Raw genomic sequence first — 26,571 nt, 5'->3', positions numbered from 1 at the left:
CAGATGTAAGTTAAATCTCTGTGGCCGAATCCCCGTGCACAAGGTTTTGGCTATTTTGGATTTCCACAGCTATATGGGAGAGGCCACAGGCTCGCCCGCCAACTGAGTGTCATTATTAGTCTTTAGGGGGTTGCCAACCCGATAATCAAGACACTGCCCCTGCGGAGCGCACCCTTCCCCGCCCCAGCTCTACCACGGAGACCGCCCAACCGCGGGCGGCGCGCGGCCTGCAAGCAGGGCCTTGCACAACTGGCCCGAAAAGAGGAAGCCCCAAAAGGGCTGAAGTCGACACTTACGAACACCGCTGCAAAAGAAACCGGCTTCTGGGGCTTTGGTGGAACCGCCGTTTGGGCCCCAATCCCTTGGCCGGTAATAGAAACACCGAGGCGACAATCCAGAGGACGCCTCCGAGAGGGGAGGGCCCGCGACGCAGGTAGGGGAGGGTGAGAGGAAGGCGCACCTTTCCCCCGGCTTGCAACCCAAGTTGTGGTCTTCTTTGGGGAGGGGGGTGGAGAGGAGGAGGAAGGGGGAGCTGGGCCGTGGGAGGTGGGGAGGGGGAGGGGTAAGATGCGCGGAGGCACAGAGCCTTCGAGTCGGAAAAAGCGGCCCCGGGGCTTCAGGCGTCTGCATCCGCGTCCGTGGGTGTTTCCCACCAGGCGCCCTCCTCGCACCTCCATGCGGAGCCGCGCGCCGAGCGCCCCACGTCTGCGCGCCGCGAGGGCCGGGCCGGGCTGACACCACTTCCTCCCCAGCCGCCGACCCGAGCCGGGGCGCAGCCCGCGCTCCGCGAAGCCTCCCGGCCGCCGCCCCGAAGCTGCCCCGCGCACGAGTCTCCGCCAAGTGCCCGCGCGCCCCGAGCAGCCGTCGAGGTAAGTGGCGCCGGCCCGCCTGCCCCGGGAGCCCTGGGAGCGGCACCCGGGCCGCCCCGGCCCCCGACTCCCCTCCCCGGGATGTCTCCCGACCAGGGTCGTGCCCGAGGCCGGGCCCGGTGAACGCGCGGCTCCGCTGGGCCCTGGAGGGCGGTGCCCTTCGCCGACCCCTGCCCTTGACCCAGCTCCGCGGGGTTTGGGGCTGGGGTTCGCCTTCCCCGAGTTGGGTTTCGTCAGATTTGACTGATTTCCTGCCCAGAAAATTGCTCCGAAGTCAGACGGGGAACCGGTGTACCCTCTCCTGTCCAGCGGGTCCGGGAGCCGCAGCCTGACCAGCGCTGAAGGGCTTCCAGGGGCATTTCAGGGGGCATTTCCAGGGGGCATTTCCGGGGGCATTTCCGGGCGCCGTGCTTTGAGTGCAGGTCATGTGAGAATTTGAGAGTGACGGTCACAAGTCTGTCGCGTCCTAGTGTTTCTTTCCTTGAAAACTTTCAGACGGCTGTTTCTTCTTTTTAAAAATAACTTTGCATCCGAATTATTGTCCTTTTCGCTTTAAAATAGCAGAGAGGAACGAGCTGGACACCAGGCACAGGTGTTGTAATTTTGTTTGGAATGAATGTCCAGAGCGTCCTTTTAGAAGCACGAAGCAAATTAACCAGGATGTCGTTATATCCAGGAGGATCTCGGGTAGGGGTCCCCCAGAATACCTTATCCAAGCGCACCCCTTATCTTCCTTCAGGGAAGGTGTATCTCATCGTTCAGACGGTTGTGGAACGCTAAATGTGTTTGTTCCTGGTGCTACTCACTGCAAAGCGGTTCAAAAATAACTTTAAATGCAATTGTTATAGAAAGAAATGGAGTATCAGCAGAAATAACAAACAGAAAAGGCTCAGGGGTTTATTACTGCTCAGGTATAACGTGGTTTAAATAAAGGCAAGAGTACTAACTACTACTGATTTTAAAGTCTAGGCCTCCGAATGGAGGTTTCCAGGCCTTTGCCTCTTGGAGTAAACCTCAGGGTCAATTTTCTCTCTGGCCCGAATACTGAAATACTGGGACAGCCCATGGGCAGCCTTACAGTAACGCTGGCTAGCAAAATTAACAGAGAATCTACTAGGAAATTTCTGTAATGTCTTCATGGTGGTGTTTCCTGTCTGCTCAACGTGTTGTGAAAGGTCTAAGAAATTTAATGTCATCTTCAGATTCTGAGCCACCAGGGAAACAGATGGTAAAGAGTCTGCATGCAAGGTGGGAGACCCAGGTTCGTTCCCTGGGTTGGGAAGATCCCCTGGAGAAGAAAATGGCAACCCACTCCAGTATCCTTGCCTGGAGAATCCCATGGACAGAGGAGCCTGGCAGGCTACAGTCCACGGGGTCGCAAAGAGTAGGACCCGACTGAGCAACTTCACTTTCTTTCCGATTCTTAGTCATTTTCACATTATTACTGATATTTATATCTTTCCCGGATATTTGGGAGACTTGGATTCTTTTCCAGACCTGCCTTTAGCTAGAGAAAAAATGATGTTAATTAAGTTGCTTTGATCTCTCTAACCTTATCAGTAAAGATTATTGGCCTACCTGATATCTATCATTAAAATAGCAATTGAGGAGTTTCCAGAATTCTTTGAATCTGTCCTGTCTTGAATGCTGACAAAGAATGGCTGATCACTAACAAAAAAGAATGGAGAAAATGATGATAACAGATGTTAGAGTCAAATCTTTTGAGGTCTTTTGTTTCTGAGAAGTTCCTCAAGAAACAGTAGATTTCTGGTCAACATGTAAGAAGGCGCATTTCCATTCTATTGAAAAACTTCAATAGGAAATTGATGACCCCAAGGTTGGGTAGGTCTATATAATCGATTTCAAATTTTTTCAAGTGTTAATTCTCAGGAAATATAACTTTGTAATATGGATTACTTTATGACTCAGTTTCTTTAAATCCTAAGCACTGCTTACTAGGTTTTGTTCCTTGGTGGCTCAGATGGTAAAAAATCTGCCTGCAATGCAGGAGACCCATGTTCGATCCCTGTGATGGGAAGATCTTCTGGTGAAGGGAATGGCAACCCACTCCAGTATTCTTGCCTGGAAAATTTCATGGACCGAGGAGCCTGGCAGGCTATAGTCCGTGGGGTTGCAAAGAGTTGGACATGATCGAGCAACTAACACTTAACACTAAATTTTGTAGTGTCTATTAAATCTTTTGTATTTTTATATCCTGAGAATGTATACCAATCACCTACTATTTTTTGACTTTTTTCAATAACAAATTAAAAGTTCTAGATATCTTCATATTACTATTAGAATGAACTGCTCATAAAATGCATTGCTGGGACTTGATTAAGTGGTCCAATGATTAAGACTTTCCTTTCCAATGCAGGGCATACCAGTTCCATTCCTGGTCAGGTAGCTAAGATCCCACATGCCTTGAAGCCAAAAAACCAAAACATAAAACAGAAGCAGTATTGTAACAAATTCAATACTTTAAAAATGGTTCACATAAAAAGCATTTTAAAAATGCATCGCCGAAAATGCCTATATTTAATATACCACTTCCAGTTTCTTTAAACCATCCCACTTTCACAAACATGATTTTAATTTACTTCTAATCATCTTCAGTGTTAATTATTTTTATGCTCAGTACCTTTTAGTAGTGCAGAACCTTGTAATAAATTGTGTGCCATAGTCTGTCACACCAAAACATTTACAATTGCACTGCATCCCCATCACCTAGCCAAATTCCTTGCACCATAGTTGGGACTCAAATAACATTTACTAAATGTCCAGTGATATTAGTACCTCTTCTGGGTGGTACCATCAATCCGTCTAAGCCCTGAGACCCAGCTGGCCCCCTACCAACCCTGACACTTGAGCAGGCAGACCTATAGCATCGCCCCAAGGCACCACACCTTCTCAGCTCCTGTTCTAAAGCTTGAATTCCTGACACCATTTCCAAACATTTTCTAAACATCATCTATGCACTTGAATCACCAAGAATCATATTATAAGAGCTAGTCTTTCTTCTCTGTCAACTCAGTTTCCTCTTTATCACCAACTGGTCATCATAAACAGTTATTATATTTATTTAGCTTATATTTTGTACCAGACCCTGTGTTAACTAATGTGGATGTGTTGTTTCAGTAAGCTTCACATGCTGGGTTTATGGGGCTTCCCCTGTGGCGCCGTTTCCCGCCTGCCAGTGCAGGAACCATAATGAGGCTTGGGTTCTATCTCTGGGTCAGGAAGATCTCTGGAGGAGGGCATGGCAACCCACTCCAGTAGTCTTGCCTGGAGAATTGCATGGACAGAGGAGCCTGGCGGGCTATGGTCCATAGGGTCACAAAGAGTTGGACACGACTGAAGCAACTTAGCGTACCTGCATGCACGCACGTGGGCTTATACCACTGTTAACCCTTTATCGTTGAGGAAATGAAAGTGCAGAGAGGTTAAGAAGCTTACCCAGGGAGTGAGAAGCAGAGCTGACCTTTGAACTGAGTCAGTATGACACCAGCACTCGAGGCCTATACCAAGGGCAAGGGCTTAAATGGTGAAAAAGAACAGGAGGCCTTTCCTCAGTGAAGTTCGAGTTTACTAGGGGAGACATAAATGGGCAATTACAGCCCCACACACGACCAAGGCCTTGTGCTGTGGGAGCACCCATCAGATTCCTACACCGCACGGGGGTCAGGGAGGATGAAGTGAAGGTAGGCCCAGCAAAGAACATGCCTTTTTAGAGTGGGAAAACATGTCTTTCGAAAAAATAATCTTCTTTAGCAGCAACCATTTGATTTAATTTTTGGCTGTGTTGCACAGTATGTGGGGTCTTAGTTCCCAGACCAGGGATTGAACCCATACCCTCTGCATTGGAACCATGGAGTCTTAACCACTAGACCACCAGGGAAGTCCCCATGTGGTTTCATTTTTAGCTTTATTATATTTCCAATCCTCTTGATAATGGGCTGTGTTAATTAAATCAATGAATAGTGAGTAGCTTTTTTTTTTTCCTACTTCTGCTGGGGATCCTTCTGATTTGATCTCATATCACAGACTCATCAGTGAAATGGCTGCAGGCTGGGAGCGGGGATAAATGCTAAATCACACAATAGTTATGTTTGCGCAAACTGGCCAGAAGATTTATGTCGATAGATCATATCAAACTGGAGGGAAAATACAGAGTGATAGAACAAGCAAACATTAGATTTATTTTCCCTTTTTCACTATGAAATATTCCATAAATACAGTAGATGATGTAAGATACATACGTGAGTGTGTGAAAGTCCCTTAGTTGTGTCCGACTCTCTGCAACCCCATGCACTATACAGTCTGTGGAATTCTCCAGGCCAGAATACTGGAGTGGGTAGCCTTTCCTTTCTCCAGGGGATCTTCCCAACCCAGGGATTGAACCCAGGTCTCCTGCATAGCAGGTGGATTCTTCACCAGCTGAGCCACAAGGCAAGCCCATACATATTATTACAGCAAATAATAATAAAACCAACATCAGGATACATATCATCTAGCTTAAGAAGTAAAATAATATTAGTACCTCTGACTTCCTCTCAATAGCATTACCCTTTTTTCTTGATGGACTTCCCTGGTGGCTCAGATGGTAAAGCGTCTGCCTACAATGTGGGAGACCTGGGTTCAATCCCTGGGTTGGGAAGATCTCCTGGAGAAGGAAATGGCAACCCACTTCAGTATTCTTGCCTGGTAGGCTACAGTCCATGGGGTTGCAGAGTTGGACACAACTGAGCGACTTCACTTCACTTTTTCTTGATAGAGGTCATCATTATTCTGACTGTGCTGATTATTTGAAAAGGATTTAGAAAGCAGGTAAATACATTTACAAAGATATCAAACTGGGAATTAGAGTATATTGGTACTTGGGAAACTGAAATTATTTTTTAATATTTATTTATTATTAGTTTATTCATTTGGCTGCACTGGGTCTCACTTGCCACATCCGGGATCTACTTCCCTGACCAGGTGTGTAACTTGGGCTCCCTGCATTGCGAGCACAGAATTTTAGCCACTGGACCTCCAGGGAAGTCCCCTGGGAAACTGAAATTAGAATCTTCACTGACTCAAAGCGTGGTCATAAATAGAGTGTCCTATAAAGTAAAGAGAACTTATTTTAATTTAAATAGCATGAAAACAAAGTGGATTACAAATGGTTAAGAGGAAGTACCATGGAAGTAGTAGAATCTTAGTTATTAATGAAGTAAGCAAGATATCAGAGGATAACTGTAACTTTTAAGTATGGTAAAGCATACGTAAGTTAGGAACTGCTAATTTCCATATGACTTCAATTTCTACTTTAAATAGAATTCAGTCATCCAAAAAAATATTTGCCAAGCACTATTCCAGGTGAGTTGGACTGTGAAGAAGGCTGAGCGCCGAAAAATTGATGCTTTTGAACTGTGGTGTTGGAGAAGACTCTTGAGAGTCCCTTGGACTGCAAGGAGATCCAACCAGTCCATTCTGAAGGAGATCAGCCCTGGGATTTCTTTGGAAGGAATGATGCTAAAGCTGAAACTCCAGTACTTTGGCCGCCTCATGCGAAGAGTTGACTCATTGGAAAAGACTCTGATGCTGGGAGGGATTGGGGGCAGGAGGAGAAGGGGACAACAGAGGATGAGATGGCTGGATGGCATTACTAACTCGATGGACGTGAGTCTGAGTGAACTCCGGGAATTGGTGATGGACAGGGAGGCCTGGCGTGCTGCGATTCATGGGGTCACAAAGAGTCGGACACGACTGAGTGACTGAACTGAACTCAACTGAACTGATTCCAGGTGAATGAAAGAGACAGAGATCTCTGCGTTTGGGGAGCTGTATTCCAGTTAGGAGATGCAGATAATCATCAGTAAGCATCAAAAATAAGTAAATAATATTGGTGAGTGAAGAGTCCCATTTAAAAAGGTAAAGTTGAACGAAATAAAATTGCGGGGTTAAATAAGATGGTCAGGCTTGGCCTCATTGGGAAGACCTGAGCCAGGGTTTGAAGGAGCTGACTGAGGGAACAGTGTTCTGAGCAGCGGGAACAGCTAGTGCTGAGGCCATAAGGCACAGGTAAGCCTGGTGCGTTCGAGGGAAAAGGCACCTGTGTGGCCTGGAGGGAGAGGGTAATAGGAGGTGTGGTTGGAGACATAGGGGGAGGGTAAAGAGATGGCAGATCACGTAGGGTCTTGTAACCCATCATGAAAACATTGGCTTTTACATTGAGTTAAACTGAGGGGCCGTTACAGGATTCTGAGAAGAGGAATAATGTGATCTCACTTACATGTCAAAGGCTCACTGTGATTGCTTGACAAAAAGCTGGATAAAGTCAGAAATCTATTAAGAAGCTTTGGGAATCGGCATATATTTTAATGGCAGAGCCAACAGGATTTCCTGGCAAAGTGGATGTGGGATTTCAAAGAAAGAGGAACCAAAGATGTCTCCAAAGTTCTTGACCCAAACAATGAGAAGGATAGAACTGGCATCAACCACATGGGCAGTTTAGAGGGGAAGCTGTGACAAGTTGAGTTTTGGGGAGGGAGGCTTCAGAGGGAGGGGACATATGTATACATATAGTTGATTCATGTTGTGGTACAGCAGAAACTACAACATTGTAAAGGAATTACACTCCAATTAAAAATAAATTGAAAAATCTGGAAAAAAAAAGTTTTGGACATGGATATGAAATGTCAGCTGGTAATCACTATGTGCTTATTACATAAAAGGCTACAGTCATTCAGCCTAAGTAACTTTTGGGGAAGGTACTATCATTAATTCTCATTGTACAGATTAGAAATGACAGTTTAGAGAGTTTTAAGAATTTTACCCAAGATTACATTTTAAGAACTGGGATGTAAAACTAGCTCTTTAGGATCCTAATGCTTTAAACTCTTCTTTTGAAACTTGCTGAAAGAATTGACCAGCAATCTTTTATCATATAAATGAAATAAGAATATAGTCAGCTAATCAGTAACATTTCATGCCCTTGAAACTCAAGACAGTGAGAGTTCTTTTTAATAAATGAGAGAGCGGGAAATGAATATTGAAAAGCCCCATACTTATACATGAATTCACAACCAGTGACATGGGCCTTATAAAAGGTTTCTGTGCTTGTGAGGGTTTTGGGAATTTATTTATTTATTTGGCTGTGTTGGGTCTTAGTTGTGGCACATTGACTCTTCACTGGAGCATGCAGGCTTCTCTCTAGTTGTGGCTCGTGGGCTTAGTTGCCCTGTGCCCTGTGGGATCTTAGTTTTCGGACCAGGGATTGAACCCACGTCTCCTGCTCTGAAAGGTGGATTTTTAACCACTGGACCATCAGGGAAGTCACCTCTAAGATTATGAGTTTAACATCAGGATTCTGAGGAAGGGAAGATAACGGCCCTTTGCACAAAGGAGGTTTTTGTGCCCCAAGGTTAAGATACTTGTATTTTCAAAATCTAAAACCAGATGGATTTTAAATGGATGCACGAGTTAGAGCAGGACCAAGACTTCACTAGCAGCTGTTGAAGAGTGGTAGGTAACATTGCCCTGACATTGGAAGTGGCTTCTAGGAAGTAACTACTGAGATCAAGATAGCTGACATTTCATTTGTTTTGGCTACAGTAGGTGTCAGGGCAGTATAATTGTGACATAGTAGCACTTAGTGGAATTCTGCTTACTTCATTGTCTGCATCACAGTTCATGTCGTAGACTTATTTTTTCCCCCACAAGCGAAAGTTTGTTTTTCAGTTAAGTGCATTATTAGAATTTCGTCTCAAAAAGAAAAGGATGAACAAATCAGTTATTGACAGAAAAAAATACCACAAAATCTTTTTCAGGCAGTTTACAGAATGATCTCAATTCAGTGAGCTAACTAAATGAATTTGTCTAAAGCTACTGTATTTATGGTATTAATGAACTCTTTCATCTCTGCTGCTAACATAAAATTCCCAGTTGATGGGTCAATGAACTGATGAAGTTTGGGATGTGGCATTAAAAAAATCATTTATTTTATTATTTTTTAAGGGGAATGACTCCCTTCTAGTTAAATTCCTAGATGATATGGCTTAGCAAGTCAAGACTGTTTCTTAGCAGATCAAGACTATTTGTTGACTGACATGGTACTTAAATTTCTGCCATTGTATGTGGCAAACAGAAATGAAGTGGCTTGGGCCCGGGACGTGGGTAAGTGCAGTGCGATGCTGTGAGCAAGCGGCTCCCAAGATTGCCATAGAAGAGAAAGGCTGAAACGTCCAGGGAGCTCACTGCCCTGACCATCAGAGCAGAAAAGTGCCCCTCATTTGAGATTCACAGAAGGGAGCTCTGTGCTTACATGCACACTCAAGTTGAATAACACTCTGCTGAACACGCTGACACTGGAACTTTTTCTCCAGTCTTATATCTGTTGAGGGCTGACCATGTGCCAGACAGAGTAGAAGGTGTAAAACAAAATAAGATATGGCACCAAAGCTCCAGAAGCTTCTGGTCTACTGGGAGACCCAGGCCTGCAAATAAACACATTCCAGTTTGTGATGAGCATAAGACGGTGATGGGAGTGACTGTAGGGAAGACATAGTATGGGGGGAACCAAAGGCATTTTGAAGGATAAAGATATTTCCAGGAGGCCCAGTGGAAGAATGCTACCTCAGGCACTACATGCATGAAATTGTTCGGCAGAGCTGGAGCATACAGGGCAGGGGGAAGGGAAATGGGGAGATTTGGGTTTAAATCTTAGTGCGTAGTACTCAGATCACATTTATGTGGTACAATCCCCACAGTCTACCACCTTTGAGTCAAAATGCTTAGCACTTGTAAAAACAGAAAACTCTGGTTCTCTGGAGCCCTGTCCAACACGAGTATAATGCAAGCGACATAGATTATTTTTATTTATTTATTTATTTTGCCACGCCATGCGGCATGAAGGATCTTAGTTCCCTGATCAGGGATTGAACCCATGCCCCCTGCAGTGAAAGTGCGGCATCCTAACCGTTGGACTGCCAGGAAAGTCCCCACATAAATAACTTTACATTTTCAAGAAGCCACTTTAGAAACAGTCAAAGAGAAACACAGGGTGTTAATTTAGTAATCTATTTTATTTAGTATGTATGTATCCAAAATGACCATTTAATGAATTAATATTAATTATACTAAATTACAGTAAATGTAAGTCATATTGAAATTGTGGATGAATTCTTTTTCTTTCTTCATACGAAATCCAGTGTGTCTTACACTTAGAGCACATTTCAGTTTGGACGAGCCACAATTCAAGTGCTCAGTGGCCACCTGTGGCTAGTGGCTACTGAACTGGACGGTGCAGCTCTAGGTAATTGCACAAATACTGTATCCTAACTAAGTGTTGACGGTTTGGCTGTTGGGAGGATACTAGATGCCTTATGAAGAAAACTAAGGGCGAAAAGAAACAAAAAGCATTTTCTGTTACTGTGGGGTGTGTCCTTGGAACCAGATTTTAATGCATAGCTCAGCCTACACCCAAAATGCTTCATTAGCCCTCTAAGCAAAAAAAACAACAACAAATTGCCATGGCTTACTTTTTATTCTTTATCGTCCCCTCTGCCCACCCTCCCATCCTCACCCTTATTTTTTTGGATTCTTCTTAAAAGTAACAGGCACTGGAGAAAGAGTGGAAGTAAAACGTAGAGCAGGATACCCTAAACCCACATCCGGCAAGTAAGATCGGTTGCCCTAGGCAACGGTGGTTGTCAACTCTTTTTTTTTTTTTCTCTTTAGCTTTCATCTGCTAGCTCACAAGCATAACACACCCTCACAACAGCAGCTCTCTGTGATGGTCTTCAACTCCAAAAATACACCTCCCTTCCAGGGTGGAGAAGGCAATGGCAGCCCCACTCCAGTACCCTTGCCTGGAAAATCCCATGGACGGAGGAGCCTGGTGGGCTACCGTCCATGGGGTCGCAAAGAGTCGGACACAACTGAGCGACTTCACTTCCAGCGTGGAAGGTAGTGATAAGATTTGTATTGTGGAGTTGTAAAAGTGCCATGGGTACAGTTTGAAAAAGCTTTAGGGAGATTCCAGATGCGGTTCCTCTATAGTTCCGAATGGTTAAGAATCTCTGTCCTAGGGATTTCCCTGGTGGTCTAGTGAGGAATTAAGAACTCACATGCTGTGTGGCGTGGCCAAAAAAAAAATAAATAAAATAACAATCTCTGTCTTAGAAACACAACTTACAGATGTTCTTTCCAGTAGCTTGGTATTTTAAAACTGTGCCTAGTCTATGGGAAAATGGCAGTTCAGGTACACAAAAATGCAACAGGCAGAAGTAAGCAAGTCCTGCTTGGGACTTGGGAACCGGTATGTGGTGTGTGAGTAAGTGACGGACACTTGTTTCCACCTGTGGTTTTAGATCCCCTGGAGAAGGAAATGGCACCCCACTCCAGTATTCTTGCCTAGGGAAACCCCATGGACAGAGGAGCCTGGCGGGCTACGGTCCATAGGGTCGCAGAGTCGGACTCAACAGTACACAGTAGTTTTTAGCACATGGTGGTTTTAGAGGGAGATACAGTAACAAAAATGATGATGGTGGGGATAATAATAATGGCTTAGTATAGTATATCAGACACTATACCAAGGACTCAGGTTAAATCACTTAGCCAGGATCACCCAACAGCTGAATACATTTACTGAGTACGTGATATGTGTCACAGGCTTGGATGAAAATACAAGATTTTCTGCCTAACCTCAGTGTGGTGTGAAAGACAGTCACGAACTCAGTTGCATTCAAACTGGACAAATAGATACTGTAACAGCACCATTAGCAAAATAGCTGCCAAATTCTACCTCTTAATGATCACCGTCAGTCTGTGTCTTCAGAAGGCTGTGTGGCATGATTGTGAACATGAGCTTTCAACTGAGACCTGGGCACAGTCCAGTCCTCCACTCACGTGAGCTTGTGCAAATTACTTTCTCCAGCCCTAAGTTTTATAACCTATAAAATTAGAATAATGTCACTACATCCTAAGATTGCTTTGAGAATTAAATAAGATCCTATATGCGTCTGATCTATAGTAATTGTCCCATATTTATAACTCCTGCTATTCTTTTTTAAAGGTGCTAATACATGAACTGTTATCCATTGGGTTCCAATAGTTGAACTGTTATCCAACCATAGCACTGTGTCAGCTACTGGGAGAGTTGAGTCAAAATGCTTAGGCACTTGTAAAAACAGAAGACTGTGGTTCTCTGGAGCCCTGTCCAATACAAATATAATACAAATAAAATGCTGCCCCTCTCAGCATAGCTGAAAAGATTTTTTGAAATCTTGGTTGTTGATTCATACTTTTATTGAAAGGCTAGAATAACATAAGAAGGTGGTATGACTTACTTGGCAGCTGAACAGCCTCTTTCTTGACTATGAGGCTGACAGGTTCTATAGATGGATGTGGTGATTGACAGAAGGCAGCTTTCCTGTTTGGTTTGGATAAAGATCATGTGTGTAAGTTTCAGCCCTCCTTGGGGGCTATTTGCTGAGGTCAGCAATATGCTGGCCTCCACTTATGCTGAAAGTGGAGCTCCTAAGAATTCTTCGTGCATTTCACTGAATGTGGGCATTTCTTTTCTCAACCCCTTCTAATGGATGGAAGGATGGATGAATAGTTGGCTGATTGAACTGGGATCTCATGTCTGTTACAGAGCCCCAAACTGCTTTATTTGTTTTTGTTTTCCTGGCTCAAGTCCCACCTTAAGAACCTGTGAGCCAGTTCTCCCATAGTGTATAGGGCAAGGGTTCTTGCTGATTTTAGACCCAGGGCAGTTGTAGTTTCTCTTTGTTCCTTGTGACAGAGGAGTCAAATGGCCCATAGCATCGGTCCTTAATTACTCCAGTTTGTCCATGGACTTCCATCTTTGCTGACCCCGAGTTTGGGCCGTTTTCCTCGGCTCTGTGTTTGACAGCCCTCCTCCAGACCCACATTGGACCACTGCTTCCCTTGCTCTAGTGGTTCTCTATACAGTCCCTTCTCCTTACCATCTTCCAGAAATTCCTCAAGGTTTTTCATCTAGCAGCGGCATCCTTCCTTGCTTTCCAGACTGCTCTGGAGTCATTTCACTTGAATCGTAGGAAAGGATGTGTATTCACTGCCCACTGATCAGAAGTTATCAGTGCATTTATTTTTTTAAGAATGATTTTATTTATCTTTGGCTATGCTGGTCTTCATTGCTATGTGGGCTTTTCCTCTAGCTGCAGAGAGCAGGGGCTCCTCTCTAGTTGCAGGGGGGTGGGGGCGGGTTTCTCACTGCAGTGGCTTCTCTTGTGGAGCATGGGCTCCAGGGCACACCGGCTTCAGTAGTTCTAGAGCTACTGGGCTCTAGAGCACAGCCTCAGTAGTTGTAGTGCGTGGACTTAGTTGTGGGATCTTCTCGGATCAGGGGTAGAAACCGTGTCTCCTGCATTGGCAGGCGGATTCTTCGCTACTGAGCCACCAGGGAAGCCCCTATCAGTGTATTTAAGTGATTTGAATTATGTAGATCATGAAACAGTTACCACAATAAGTTTGATGAATATCCATCATCTCATATAGATATAAAATCTAAGTAATATTTTTTTTCCTTGTTTTGAGAACTCTTAGGATTTACTCTCTTAACATCCTTCATATATAACATACAGCAGTGTTAACTATATGCATCATGATGTACTGCTGCTGCTGCTGCTGCTAAGTCACTTCAGTCGTGTCCGACTCTGTGTGACCCCATAGATGGCAGCCCACCAGGCTCCCCGTCCCTGGGATTCTCCAGGCAAGAACACTGGAGTGGGTTGCCATTTCCTTCTTCAATGCATGAAAGTGAAAAGTGAAAGTGAAGTCGCTCAGTAGTGTCCGACCCTCAGCGACCCCATGGACTGCAGCCTTCCAGGCTCCTCCGTCCATGGGATTTTCCAGGCAAGAGTACTGGAGTGGGGTGCCATTGCCTTCTCCGATCATGATGTACACTACATCCCTAATGCTCATTTATCCTATAAGCAGAAGTTCATACCTTTTGATCACCTTCTTCCAATCCCCATGCCACCCCCAGTGACCACACATCTAATATCTTTTTCTATGAATTTCTTTGTTTTGAAGTATAGTTGACCTTCAACCACTGTGTTAGTTCCTGGTGCACAATGTAGTGATTTGATCTTTCTATTCATTACAAAATGACCACCACAATTTTTGCCGTTTTCTCATTATTATTTTTGGATAAATACTGACATTTTGGCTCTTTTTTAATGCACTGAATATTGACATAAACAGTCATTTATCGCGTGTTCCTTTGCATGACACTTTTCTGCTCACAGCCTCCATTTCTTCACTTGCAGACGGGACTAACATATTTTGCAGAGCAGGTGCAACAAGCCAGAATCTAGCATAAGAGCATAGTACCATGCTGGAGTTGTAGAAGGTACCCTGGAGTGGTAGCTGCACTGATCATTTGCTCCACTATCAACAGCTGTGTAACAGACTACCCCAAACTCAGTGCTGCGTGACAGACAGTTTTATTGTGATCACGGATTGTGTGGGTCAGGACTCGCCACCACAGGGCTAGCTGGCCTCAGTTCCGAGTGATATCTGTGACCTCAGCTGGGGATACTTGAACAGCTGGAGGTGGTGCAAACTGCTGGAGACTGGGCTTACCTGGAGGATTTTTCACTCACCAGCCTGGCCCCTGAGCTGGGCCAGGACTGGTAACCAGAGTGTCTCCTGTAGCCCCTCCAGGTGGCTCTGGCTTCTCACAGGGTGACAGCTGGGCTTGCACAGGGAGTGTATGGGGGGAGTTCTAAGTGACCTTGTGGATGGCCTCTCCTGGCCTGCCCTGCACACAGAGCGTCACTTCCCTGATACTGCATCCGTCATAGCAGTCAGAGACTGCTCAGAGTCAAGGGGAGGGGACAGAGACCCCACATCAAAGAACAGGATGCCTTGTTTAAAACCATCATTGTCATTGCCATCTTTACACTGTGAATCTGCTTCTTATGAATAAGGAAAGGAAGTGCTTCCAAGTCCCATAGCAATTGAGAGAACATTTTCCTCAAGAGGTTACATGTTGCCCAGGAAAGGAACATTCAGTTCAGTTCAGTCGCTCAGTCGTGTCCGACTCTTCGAGACCCCATGAATCACAGCACGCCAGGCCTCCCTGTCCATCACCAACTCCCGGAGTTCACTCAGACTCACGTCCATCGAGTCAGTGATACCATCCAGCCATCTCATCCTCTGTCGTCCCCTTCTCCTCCTGCCCCCAATCCCTCCCAGCATCAGAGTCTTTTCCAATGAGTCAACTCTTCGCATGAGGTGGCCAAAGTACTGGAGTTTCAGCTTTAGCATCATTCCTTCCAAAGAAATCCCAGGGCTGATCTCCTTCAGAATGGACTGGTTGGATCTCCTTGCAGTCCAAGGGACTCTCAAGAGTCTTCTCCAACACCACAGTTCAAAAGCATCAATTCTTCGGTGCTCAGCCTTCTTCACAGTCCAACTGTCACATCCATACATGACCACAGGAAAAACCATGGCCTTGACTAGACGGACCTTTGATGGCAAAGTAATGTCTCTGCTTTTGAATATGCTATCTAGGTAGTGATAAAAATAAGCTGGATTTTCCAGTATCTAACCAGGTTCTTTTTCGTTCCATACTGTTATTTTTTTTTAAATCTTTTTTTTTTCAGCCATGCCACAAAGCTTAGTTCCCCAACCAGGGATCGCGCCTGGGCCCTTGGGCAGTGATAGCGCAGTCTAAACCACTGACCACCAGGGAATTCCCTCATTCCGTACCTGTAAACAGTAAATAGACAGTTTCTTATGTGTTTTTAACACAGAAATAATACAGGGCATGGCACATGGCAAGTGCCTTCTTTCCTTGCATTTGACGTACAGCACAAGCCATTTTTGTCTTGGCTAAAACTTTTAATTCTCATAATCTTCATACACTCTGTACTTGCCTATAACATTTTTATTTGTTTTTAATTGGAGATAATTATAATATTGTGTTGGTTTCTGCCATACATCAACATGAATCAGCCATTGGTATATACATGTCTCCTCCCTCTTGAACCTCCCTCCCACCTCCCATACTTTTTTTACCATCTATTTGTAAACCAGTGGTTCTCAAACTTTAGCATGCAAACAAATCACGTGGGCAGCTTTTTAAAATACAGATTGTTAGTCCTCACCCCCTGGAGAAGGCAATGGCACCCCACTCCAGTACTCTTGCCTGGAAAATCCCATGGACGGAGGACCCTGGAAGGCTGCAGTCCATGAGGTCGCTAAGAGTCAGACACGACTGAGCAACTTCGCTTTGACTTTTCACTTTCATGCATTGGAGAAGGAAATGGCAACCCACTCCAGTATTCTTGCCTGGAGAATCCCAGGGACGGGGGAGCCTGGTGGGCTGCCATCTATGGGGTCGCACAGAGTTGGACACAACTGAAGAGACTTAGCAGCAGCAGTCCTCACCCCCAGAGTTTCTGATTCAATAATTTTTAGAGTGGGGCTGAAGAATTTGCATTTCCAAGTATCTGGGTGATGCTGTGGCTATTGGTCTGAGACTCACACTTTGAGAACTACTGTTGCAATAAAAGGGGCTTCCCTGATGGCTCAGCCGTAAAGAATCCACCTGCAGTGAAGGAGACCTGGGTTCGGTCCCTGATTCAGGAAGATCCCCTGGAGGAGGAAATGGGAACGGACTCCAGTATTCTTGCCTGAAAAATCCCACGGACAGAGGAGCTTGGAGGGCTACAGTCTGCAGGGTCGCAAGGAGTCAGGCACGACTGAGAGACTAAGAGGGCAGCAGGCAGGCTGCAAAGAAAGTGCAGATCCAAATCCAAAAAGATGAGCTTGGGCCTCACTAGATTTCCCAACTCTGTGAACCCACCATGTGCTTCCAGAGTCTGGCATTCTTCTCATAGGGTATACGTACCGACTCAAAAGGGCAATGGTGATGTGATCACTCTTAGCACTTTCTGAGCATCTCACATGTATGAGGCATTCGGTGTTATTTAATCTTTACAAAAATTCAGTGAAATATCTTTGTTTAATAGATTGAGAAACCAACACTGTTAAGGCCAAGTTTCTCAACATTTTACCACAATGAGGGCAGGGCTGAACCCCAGATCTTACCACAATGAAGGTGGGGCTGAACCCCAGGTCTTCCAGAATCCAAAGTGCTGGCCCATGCTCTTAGCTGCTGTGCATCCCACCATCGTCTCAGGCTGCAGAGAACAACTTCTCAGCCCTACAGAGTGAGTGATCTCTCTTCTCTGATCCCTTATTATTTTATATCTTTCATATTATTGTTTGTGTGTGCTCAGCCGCTCAGTTGTGTTTGACTATTTGTGGCTCTGTGGACTATAGCCCACCAGGCTCCTCTGTCCACGGGATTCTCTAGGCAAGAGACTGGAGCGGGTTGCCATCTTGTACTTCAGGGGATCTTCCCTACCCAGGGATTGAACCTGCGTCTCCTGTGGCTCTTCCATTGCAGGCGAATTCTCTACTCCTGGGGGGAGCCCTTAAATTATTGTTACATGGTGTTATTTTCACATCTGCCATCCTGTCTAGACTGAACTTTATTCATCCATTCACCAGATATTCAAGGTATGGATTCTAGCATTACCATAAATTCTGGCAGAGAGCTTGCATCCCATTATTGCTTCTTGAGATAATGAATGAATTAGGAAGTAAAGAATCATGGTCTAAAACTATGACCTATCACTGTGTACTTCAATGAGTTCATGCGAAAATAAACAAGTGGTCTCTAGGTATATTTGTCCTTGTATCACCCATTTCTCTAGGTCATCCCAACCTAAGAGAATGAGTAAGAAATATCGTTATTATAACAGCACCTACTCAATGGCCCCATAAAGCAGACCTGTGTTCTTGGTTTCCTGTAGGGAAACAAAAGATAGTCTGTTTACTTTTCGTTTTTTACCTGTTTTGTATATCGTGGTGTGTATATGTTCATCCCAAACTTCCAATTTATCTCTCTCCTAGTCCCTGCCCTGCTATCCGCTTTGGTAACCAAAAGTTTATTTTCTATGTCTGTAAGTCTGTTTCTGTTTTGTGTCATTTTTTTCGATTCCACAGATAAGTGCTATTATATGATATTTGTCTTTGTCTGACTTAATTCACTTCATATGATCATCTCTAGGTCCATCCATATTGCAGCAAATGGCATTATTTCATTCTCTTTTGGCTGAGTAATACTCCATCATGTGTATGTGTGTATATAGATACCTACATAGATACATACATACATACCACATCTTTTTTATCCATCCATCTGTCAATAGACATTTAGGTTGCTTCCGTATCTTGGCTATTGTAAATAGTGCAGTTGGGGTTGTGCATGTACATTTTTAAATTAGAATGATCTCTGGATGTATACCCGGGAGTGGGATTGCAGCATCATACAGTAACTCTAGGTTTATTTTTTTAAGGAGCCTCCATACTGATATCTGAGGGCTTCCCAGGTGGGGCTAGTGGTAAAGAACCCAGCTGCCAATGCAGGAGACGCAGAAGACGTGTGTTCAGTCCCTGGGTTGGGAAGATCTCCTGGAGAGGGCATGGCAACCCTCTCCAGTATTCTTGCCTGGAGAATCCCCAAAGCCTGGTGGGCTACAGTCCATAGGGTTGCATAGAGGCAGACACTACTGAAGCGACTTAACATGCATGTACATACTGATAACCACAGAGGCTGCACCAACTCATATTCCCACCAATAGTGAAGGAGGGTTCCTTTTTTTCCATACCCTCTATAGTATTTATTATTTGTGGACTTTTTAATGATGGCCATCCTGACTATTTGGATTTGTAGTTTTGATTTTCATTTCCCTGGTGACTCAGATGGTAAAGAATCTGCTTGCAATGCAGGAGACCTGGGCTTGATCCCTGGGTTGGGAAGATCCCCTGGAGAAAGGAATGGCTACCCACTTCAGTATTCTTGCCTGGAGAATTCCATGGACAGAGGAACTTGGCAGGCTACAGTCTATGGGACTGCAAAGCATTGGACACGACTGAGCGACTAACGGTTTCTCTTTCACTTTTTGTCTAGTTGGTGATATTGAGCATCTTTTCACAAGCCTGTTGGCCATCTTTGTGTCTTCTTTGGAGAAATGTCTATTTAGGTCCTACTGTATAGCCCAGGGAACTATATTCAATACTCTGTAATAACCTATATGGGAAAGAATCTGAAAAATAATTTGTATATGTATAACTGAACCAGTTTGCTGTACACTTAAGACTCACACAACATTGTAAATGAACAATACTCCAACTAAAAAAAAGAATCTTTAAAGAGGCTATTGTAAAAAGAAAAAAAAAAGATATGTATATATTTTAAAACACTCTCCCTTTTCTTTCCATTCATGACTTTCCCACACCTGCCAGTTACAACCAAGAATGCCTGTGGAGCCAGTTGGTTTTCTTGGTGGGGAAAGGATGGGCTGAGCATTAGGCTCCTGGTCAGGAGACTGTTGGCTGGAACAGTATGACGTGCACTGCTCACTGTCACCCTTCTCTCCACAGCCATGATCAGAATATCCGATCAGCCCGTATTCTTGAGCATTGGAGCATCCAATATGATTTGGTGGAGATCTTGAGGGGGCCTGCTTTTCTTTGAGGGGTGGCATTTAAGCTGAGTCTCAAGCACCAAAGCTACTGCATTCACCTAAAATCTCTCTCCTTAAACCCTGAGCTGCTAATAAGACTCTAAATAATGGATCTAAGGCAGTGATTCAAAGTGGCACTTACTTTAAGTAAAGTAATTAGTGATTCCATACTACTGCAGCTAACTAATTTTCTGATCTAGGATAAGTTGCTTAAACTTTGTAAAATAGGAAAAATAATGCCAGCTTCTAAAGGATTATTATCGGCATGTCTTCAGCCTTCCAGGCCTTTCAGAGGCTAAAGAAGGCTTCAGTTCCAGTTGCTTATGTACTGGGGCTACAGTTACTGAGTGCACAGAGCTCAGCCAGGCCTGTTGTACAGACTGTACAGCTACGGCTAAGTCACTTCAGTCGTGTCCGACTCTGTGCGACCCCATAGACGGCAGCCCACCAGGCTCCCCCATCCCCGTACATGCATTCATTTATAGACTCCCACCTGGACCCCACGAGGCAGCTAGTTATCACACCTTTCGAAGATGAGAAAACTAAAGTGCCGAGAAGTTTAAGTAACTTGCCCAAGGTTACCCAGCCAATAAGTCACAGTGCTGGGTTTTGTCTCGGAGATCTAGACTCTGCTCTGTCCCTGGGGAAGGGTCTTGTCTGCCCCAGCTGGCTCGTGGTCCCCCAGCCTCGGCCGTGGGTGGGCCCACGTGTCTCAAGGCAAATGTGAGCAAAATAGGAGCGCCCCACCACCACACACACACTGCACCCCAACTACTTATGGAAGCTGATTTGGGAGAAAAATACTGTTAATAGATGTTTTTTGCTTTTTTTTTTTTTTTAAAGGATGAATCATCGTGAATGTGTGGGAGTAAAAATTCAGCTCCTATCTTGAAAATAGTTCTAACTTCAGTTCTAACTTCAAAATAGAGTAAAAAACATTTTCAGTGCATCTTTGAGGAAAAAGAGAATTTACTAATTTTAAAATTTAGTAAAAATTTACTCATTTACTAAAATTTTAGTAAAATACATTAGAATTTACCAAAAGGTTTTAGTAAAATTTATAGAAAAAGAATTAGAACTGGGTTGCCGCTGAAAACTCTTAAATGCACCTCAGATTTTTCTGATATATTTTCCATGGCACATGGTATATCATGTTTTGGACACACGCGCTCACAGAAATGGCCACAAGTACTTGAAAATAGAGAGGAGGCCAGGGCATGCATGGTGGGGACACACTGCTTGAGCTCATTAATGCAGAGTTTACCACCCTTGACTGTTATTTTTACCAACAGCCCCAGTCCTTTCGGGGTTTTGGTACCAGGTGCAGAATACTGACCAGGACCCAAAACCAGAGATTTTCTTACCCCACAGAAAGTCAACAAGAATTAATTGATATTTCCAGTTTTATCCTTAAGCCTTGCTGCAAATAATTTTTCAGCAAAGGAAAACATCTGGCTCATAACATTACTTCTTGAAAAGAAGGACAAATAATCCATTTCCAGCAATACAGAAGTGGTTAAATGATGGCACAGCACATCTGTGGGGGACTTCTTGGGGGTCTGGTGGTTAGGACTTCATACTTCCATTGCAGGGGCCATGGGTTTGAGCCCTGGTTGGGGAACTAAGATCCCACATGCTGTGTGGTGTAGCCGAAAGAAAAAAATAAGTAGATAAAAATAAAATTTCAGTTTAAAAGAAAGATGTTTGGAGCCGTGAAATTGGAAGAACTGTGAGTGACAGGAACGCACGTTATAATTGCTACTGACTGAATGGACTCACCTTCTCAGATAGGTTGTCTTGTCTTATCTCTCTTCCCCACTCTCTTCTGAAGGGGCTCCATTTGGTTTCCACCCTCAACGCTTCTCCAGAGATAACCAGTGACTTTTATGTGGTTAAAGCCAAAGGTCATTGTTCACTTCTCATCTTGAGAACATTCAGCATCCTTATCCTATTTCATTGATCAGTTCCTTAACAGTTTATTTTTGGAGGTGGAAGACACTGCATCAAATGTTCAGGGACATTTTAGGACATAACAGCATACAGTTGCTTATAGAATTTCATATTGTTTCTTCTTGGTATTACAAATAAAATGTGAGCCTTTACCTCTTCATATTGAGAATCTTAAGATTCTAAGACAGGCTGAGTGTGCCAGACACTTAGCCAAGCCTGTTCCTTTCAACCTTTAGAGTTCACAGTGCAATTTTTAGGCTCATCCAAAAAAGTCAGTCCATCCTAAAGGAAATCAGTCCTGAATATTCATTGGATGGACTGACAATACTTTGGCCACCTGATGTGAAGAACTGACTCATGTGTAAAGACCCTGATGCTGGGAAAGTTTGAAGGCAGGCGGAGAAGGGGACGACAGAGGATGAGATAGTTGGATGGCATCACCGACTCAACAGACATGAGTTTGAGTAAACTCTGGGAGTTGGTGATGGACAGGGAGGCCTGGCATGCTGCAGTCCATGGGGTCGCAAAGAGTCAGACACAACCGAGGGACTGAAATGAAAAAAGTCATGAATTTTAAAAATATTTATTTGCTTAAATACAAAGATTTATTTTTCTTCATTGTCTTAAATATTTTTGGAAGCGAAACAGCTTTTGGATTCCAATTACAAGTGTTTAGTAGGTAGGCCTTTGGTACCTAAATGCTAATTCTTCATGATACATAAATCTGTGAAATCCATCTCTTTTGAGTTTGAAAATTACAGTCTGAGCACTCTAGTAATTCCTGCTGCCATGAATTGTATGTCCTGGTCTATGAATGTCAGTCTTCGCCAGACCTTAACTTTACATTTCAGTGCTGCATCACTGAATTTTTTTTAAAGCTTTTTATATATTTTTAATTTTAATTTTATTTATTTATTTTTTGGTTGTGCAGCATGCAGGATCTTAGTTTCCCAACCAGAGATTGAACCCAGTGCAATGGAAACATGGATTCTTTTTTTTTTTTTAATTTATTTTTTATTTGGAGGAAAATTGCTTTACAATGTTGTGTTGGTTTCTGCCCTACGACAGTGCAGATCAGCTTTCCTTCCCTCCCGCATCCCACCCTTCTAGGCCATCACAGCGCACCAAGCTGAGCTCCCTATGTTGTATAGCAGCTTCTCACCAGCTGTCGATTTCACAGGTGGTGGGGTACGTATGTCGATGCTGCTTTCTCTGTCGCCCTTTTTCCTTCTCCCACTGTGTCCACAAGTCTGTTTTCTGTATCTGCATCTGCATTCCTTCCCTGCAAATAGGTTCATTAATACTATTTTTCTAGATTCCATATATATGCATTAATATACGATGTTGGTTTTCCTCTTTCTGACTTAACTTCACTCTGTATAACAGGTTCTAGCTTCATCCACCTCACTAGAACAGACTCAAATTGCTACAGTCATCAAGACAGAATGATACTGACACAAAAACAGAAATAAAGACCAGTGGAACAAGATAGAAAGCCCAGAGATAAACCCACACACATATGGGCACCTTATCTTTGACAAAGGAGACAAGAATATACAGTGGAGAAAAAACAGCCTTTTCAATAAGTCGTGCTGGGGAAACTGGACAGCTACATGTAAAAGAATGAAACCAGAACACTTCCTAACACCATACACAAAAATAAACCCAAAATGGAAGTGTGGATTCTTAAGCACTGGACCACCAGGGGAATCCCTGATAGCTTTTTAAATCAAGTGTGTCTTCTACTACCAATGCAGATAACAAATAAAATGACGATAAGATAAAGAGACACCTTTTCTGTTCCACTCAGTTGACACGTGTGTGGTTAAGGAATACTATGTCATAGCTGATTCCTACTGGTGGTAGCCAGATTTCACATTCGACGATATGAATCATGGCTTCAGAAGTATTTGAATGTCAAAATATGTTTTTGAGTTGAGGAAATAAGTTGCCTTTAGTTTTTCTTTTGGTTTCAGTGATTTTTTTTTATGGTGTACAGCAACCTGTGGGTCTATTTTGCTATAAGAAATGACTCACAAAGCTGGCCAACAGTCTTAGAGTGTTGTTGTGGCAGATTCAGCCCTGAGGAGCTGTTTCCTGCTTTCTAAGCAAAGCCTGGAACATGTGCTCTGCTGGGCACTATTCCATGCATCTCAGGGGACATTGGTCCTTTTTACTCCAGTTATGGCCTAGGTCATGACTCTTCATTCTTAGGAATCTTTAGGAAATATCCGCGCTGCCCTCCTGCAAATTAAAAAGCCATCTGACACTAATATTCTCATGCTTGGATATTTAAGAATTTCAGCAATCGCTCAGGGAAATCCTCCTTGCACTAGAACACATTGGTCTTCACTGCCACAGCAAAAATGAGAAATTGAAGCCAAAGTGTTTTGACCTCTTTCCCTTCATCCTTTTCCGCTTTCAACTAGGAGTTGGAAGAAGGGAATATTACTGTTTTAAAATCATGCATCAAAATCTTGTGATTGCCAGATAATTTGTTTCCACCTGTTTGTTGCGCACAGCGTTAAGACCCAGGCGGCCCCTCCCTTTCTATCTATCCTAAGGGGTGGATGTCAGGACCATGGCCAGACAGGGACCCTAGCTTAGCATAGCTGAGCAGGGAGATGCTATGATAGCACCCACAGTCATGTCTATGAAGACAAAACCCCATTCTGGAGTCTTTAGAAGCTCTGATGTGAAAGAGCCTCCCTTTGAGCTGAGATGTTACTGCATGAAATCCTATTTCAGTTTGGTTTCCTATACTGCATGTGCCTTTTTCTCCTCTTACATTTTCCTGGCACCTGTGACCATGTGTCATCTCTAGGCAGACGTGCTGCGAGTGTCCAGGTGTACTTTGCACCTACGTTTTTCTTTCACTACGACTCCCATGCTGTGACTTTTTGACTATGTGGCTTGTTTTCTGCATAAGGCAGGAGCAAGCAGCACGATGGAAGAGACAGGACTTGAGTTTGAGTCCTGTCCTGTGTGATCTTGGGCCTGTCACTCAAACAGCTCTTCATCTATGAAGATAGGAGTAAGTAGGGTTATCCACCCCCGCAGGGTTTTATGATAATTAGATGAGATAACAAATCAGCTCTGCTCAGGATAGATATTTTTTTCTTTTGTATTGTCTTTGCCAGCATCTCACATTTCATTCTCTCCCTGTTCCTCTTTCTTTTCTTTTTTTGCTCAGCTTTTTTTTTTTTTTTAAAGGAGTACCATTTTATTTATTTATTTTGTTTGTTTTTTTATTGCTCTGGGTCTTTGTTGCTGCGCACAGCAACAAAGTTGCTTTCTCTAGTTGCAGTGAGCTGGGGCCACTCGTCATTGCAGTGCATGGCTTCTCATTGCACTGGTTTCTCTTGTGCAGCACAGGCTCTAGGCACACAGGCTTCAGTAGCTGCAGTACTTGGGCTCAGTAGCTGTGGCACATGGGCTTTAGTTGCTCCGAACCTTCCCAGACCAGGAATCAAACCTGCATCCCCTGACTTGGCAGGCGGATTCTTCTCCTCTGTACCACCAGGGGAGTCCCTGCTTTGCTTTTTTAAATTCAGATCCACCGGACTTAAAAGATTTTGGTTCTTTCCCTCCTCCTCAACTTTTTCTCTTGAAAAGTTTCAATACTTCAACAACAACAAAAAAGTAAGAATTTTCACCATTTATCTCTTAAGAGCAAAGACCTTCTCAAACACAAACCACAGTTATCACACCCAGGAAATTTCACTGACTTAATAATTTTCTGATACAGTTCATATTCACATTTTCCAAATTATCCCAATAACATCTTTTTTTTTCCCCCCGAAGAGTCTAGACAAGTCATTTTGTTTGTTCTGCAGAAAGTCCCTCAATGGAGATTTGTTGGATTGACCCCTCCAGACTAGACTCCAGTGAAATACTCTGGTGTGTTAGTGTAGAGGTGATGCCACGTTCGGGGGGCATTACCACAGGGGCAGTGATGTCAGGTTGTCCCATCAGTGGTGATCCTAAGTCTTTGATTATTTGGTTGAAAGTGTGTCCACCAGATTTTTCCATTTAAAGGTATCCCCTTTGAAAGCATTAAAGAATACTCTTGTGTCACTTACTATTTCCAAATTCTGTTGAACGTTTTAGGGTCTTATTCATGCATCTCACCTCTCACCTACCTGGAGCTTGACTTAGCAGAGCATCATCTTTTTTCTTTCCTTTCTTTCTCTTTTTTTCTCTCTTTTCTTGACTGTATCTCAAGGCTTATGGGATCTTAGTTCCCCAGACCTGGTCCATTGGCAATGAAAGTTCAGAGTCCTAACCACTGGACCCCCAGGGAATTCCCTCCTGTTCACTCTTACCACCCACTACGGTGGCTGTAGAAACGTTTTCCTTCTCTTTTCTTTTTTAAAATGTTTTTGGCCACACTGTGTGGCATTTGGGAGGTTAGTTCCTTGACCAGGGATTGAACCTCACTCCCTGCAGCGGAAGCACAGAGTCTTAATAACTGGACCATCATGTAAGTCCCCATTTCCCTTTTCTTATCTGTCTCCCCTTCTCATCGTTTCGCCTCCACTGCTTCCCCTTGAAGCCATTCATCCATTCAGGGAAGACTTTTGTAGGTCTTCTGTGACCAAGACAGGCACTATGTTTGGCGTTAGGAACGCAGAAGTAATCCTTGCCCTCGTGAAACTTAAATGAATGTATACCATTTTACTTTTTTTTTCATTCATTCATGTGACAAGTATTCACTCAGTGTCCACTGTGTTTCTGCATTGCTCAGCTTCCTGGGAACCCATCAAGAAACAAAAACAGTCAAATCCCTGCCCTCATGGAGCTTACATCCTAGTTGATAAGTGGAAAGAGAATGTAAACAGGGAGAAGTGGGCTTGTGGTAAAGAGTTGATTTTGAAAGAGGTCGGGGAACACTGAAGGAACATTTAAGCAACCACCTAAAGGCTGTGGGGAGCAAGCCATTTAGGTCAGCAGGAAACAGGTGTTCAGATAAAGAGAAAAACATGTGCAGATGCAGGCAGGGTCCCTAAAGCAGCTGGGGGGCTCCCAGGAGCAGAAGAAGTAAAGAAGATAAAATCAAAGACTCGAGGGATGGGGCGGGGCTAAGTAGTAGTTGAATATGTGAAATAAGAGAGAAGTTTGGGCTGGAGATGCACACTGGTTTTCGGCAGCTTGTATGTAGAGTTTAAAGCCAC

At 43.9% G+C, this 26,571-nt stretch overlaps 1 protein-coding gene across 1 annotated transcript in view; it reads left to right on the top strand.

Annotated features, from left to right (window-relative positions):
- The first annotated feature begins 783 nt into the window (after window positions 1-783).
- APBB1IP (amyloid beta precursor protein binding family B member 1 interacting protein) overlaps window positions 784-26,571 on the top strand; it is a 75,157-nt gene continuing 49,369 nt past the window's right edge. The window contains exon 1 of the mRNA XM_061435864.1: window positions 784-869. The gene's annotated coding sequence lies outside the window, so the exon portion shown is untranslated. The remainder of the gene's footprint in view (window positions 870-26,571) is intronic.

The sequence above is a fragment of the Bos javanicus genome, chromosome 13 (assembly GCF_032452875.1).
Source record: "Bos javanicus breed banteng chromosome 13, ARS-OSU_banteng_1.0, whole genome shotgun sequence".
In the NCBI taxonomy this organism is placed as follows: Eukaryota; Metazoa; Chordata; class Mammalia; order Artiodactyla; family Bovidae; genus Bos; species Bos javanicus.
Note: the sequence above shows the minus strand (reverse complement) of the source record. Positions and strands in the feature narration are given on the sequence as shown.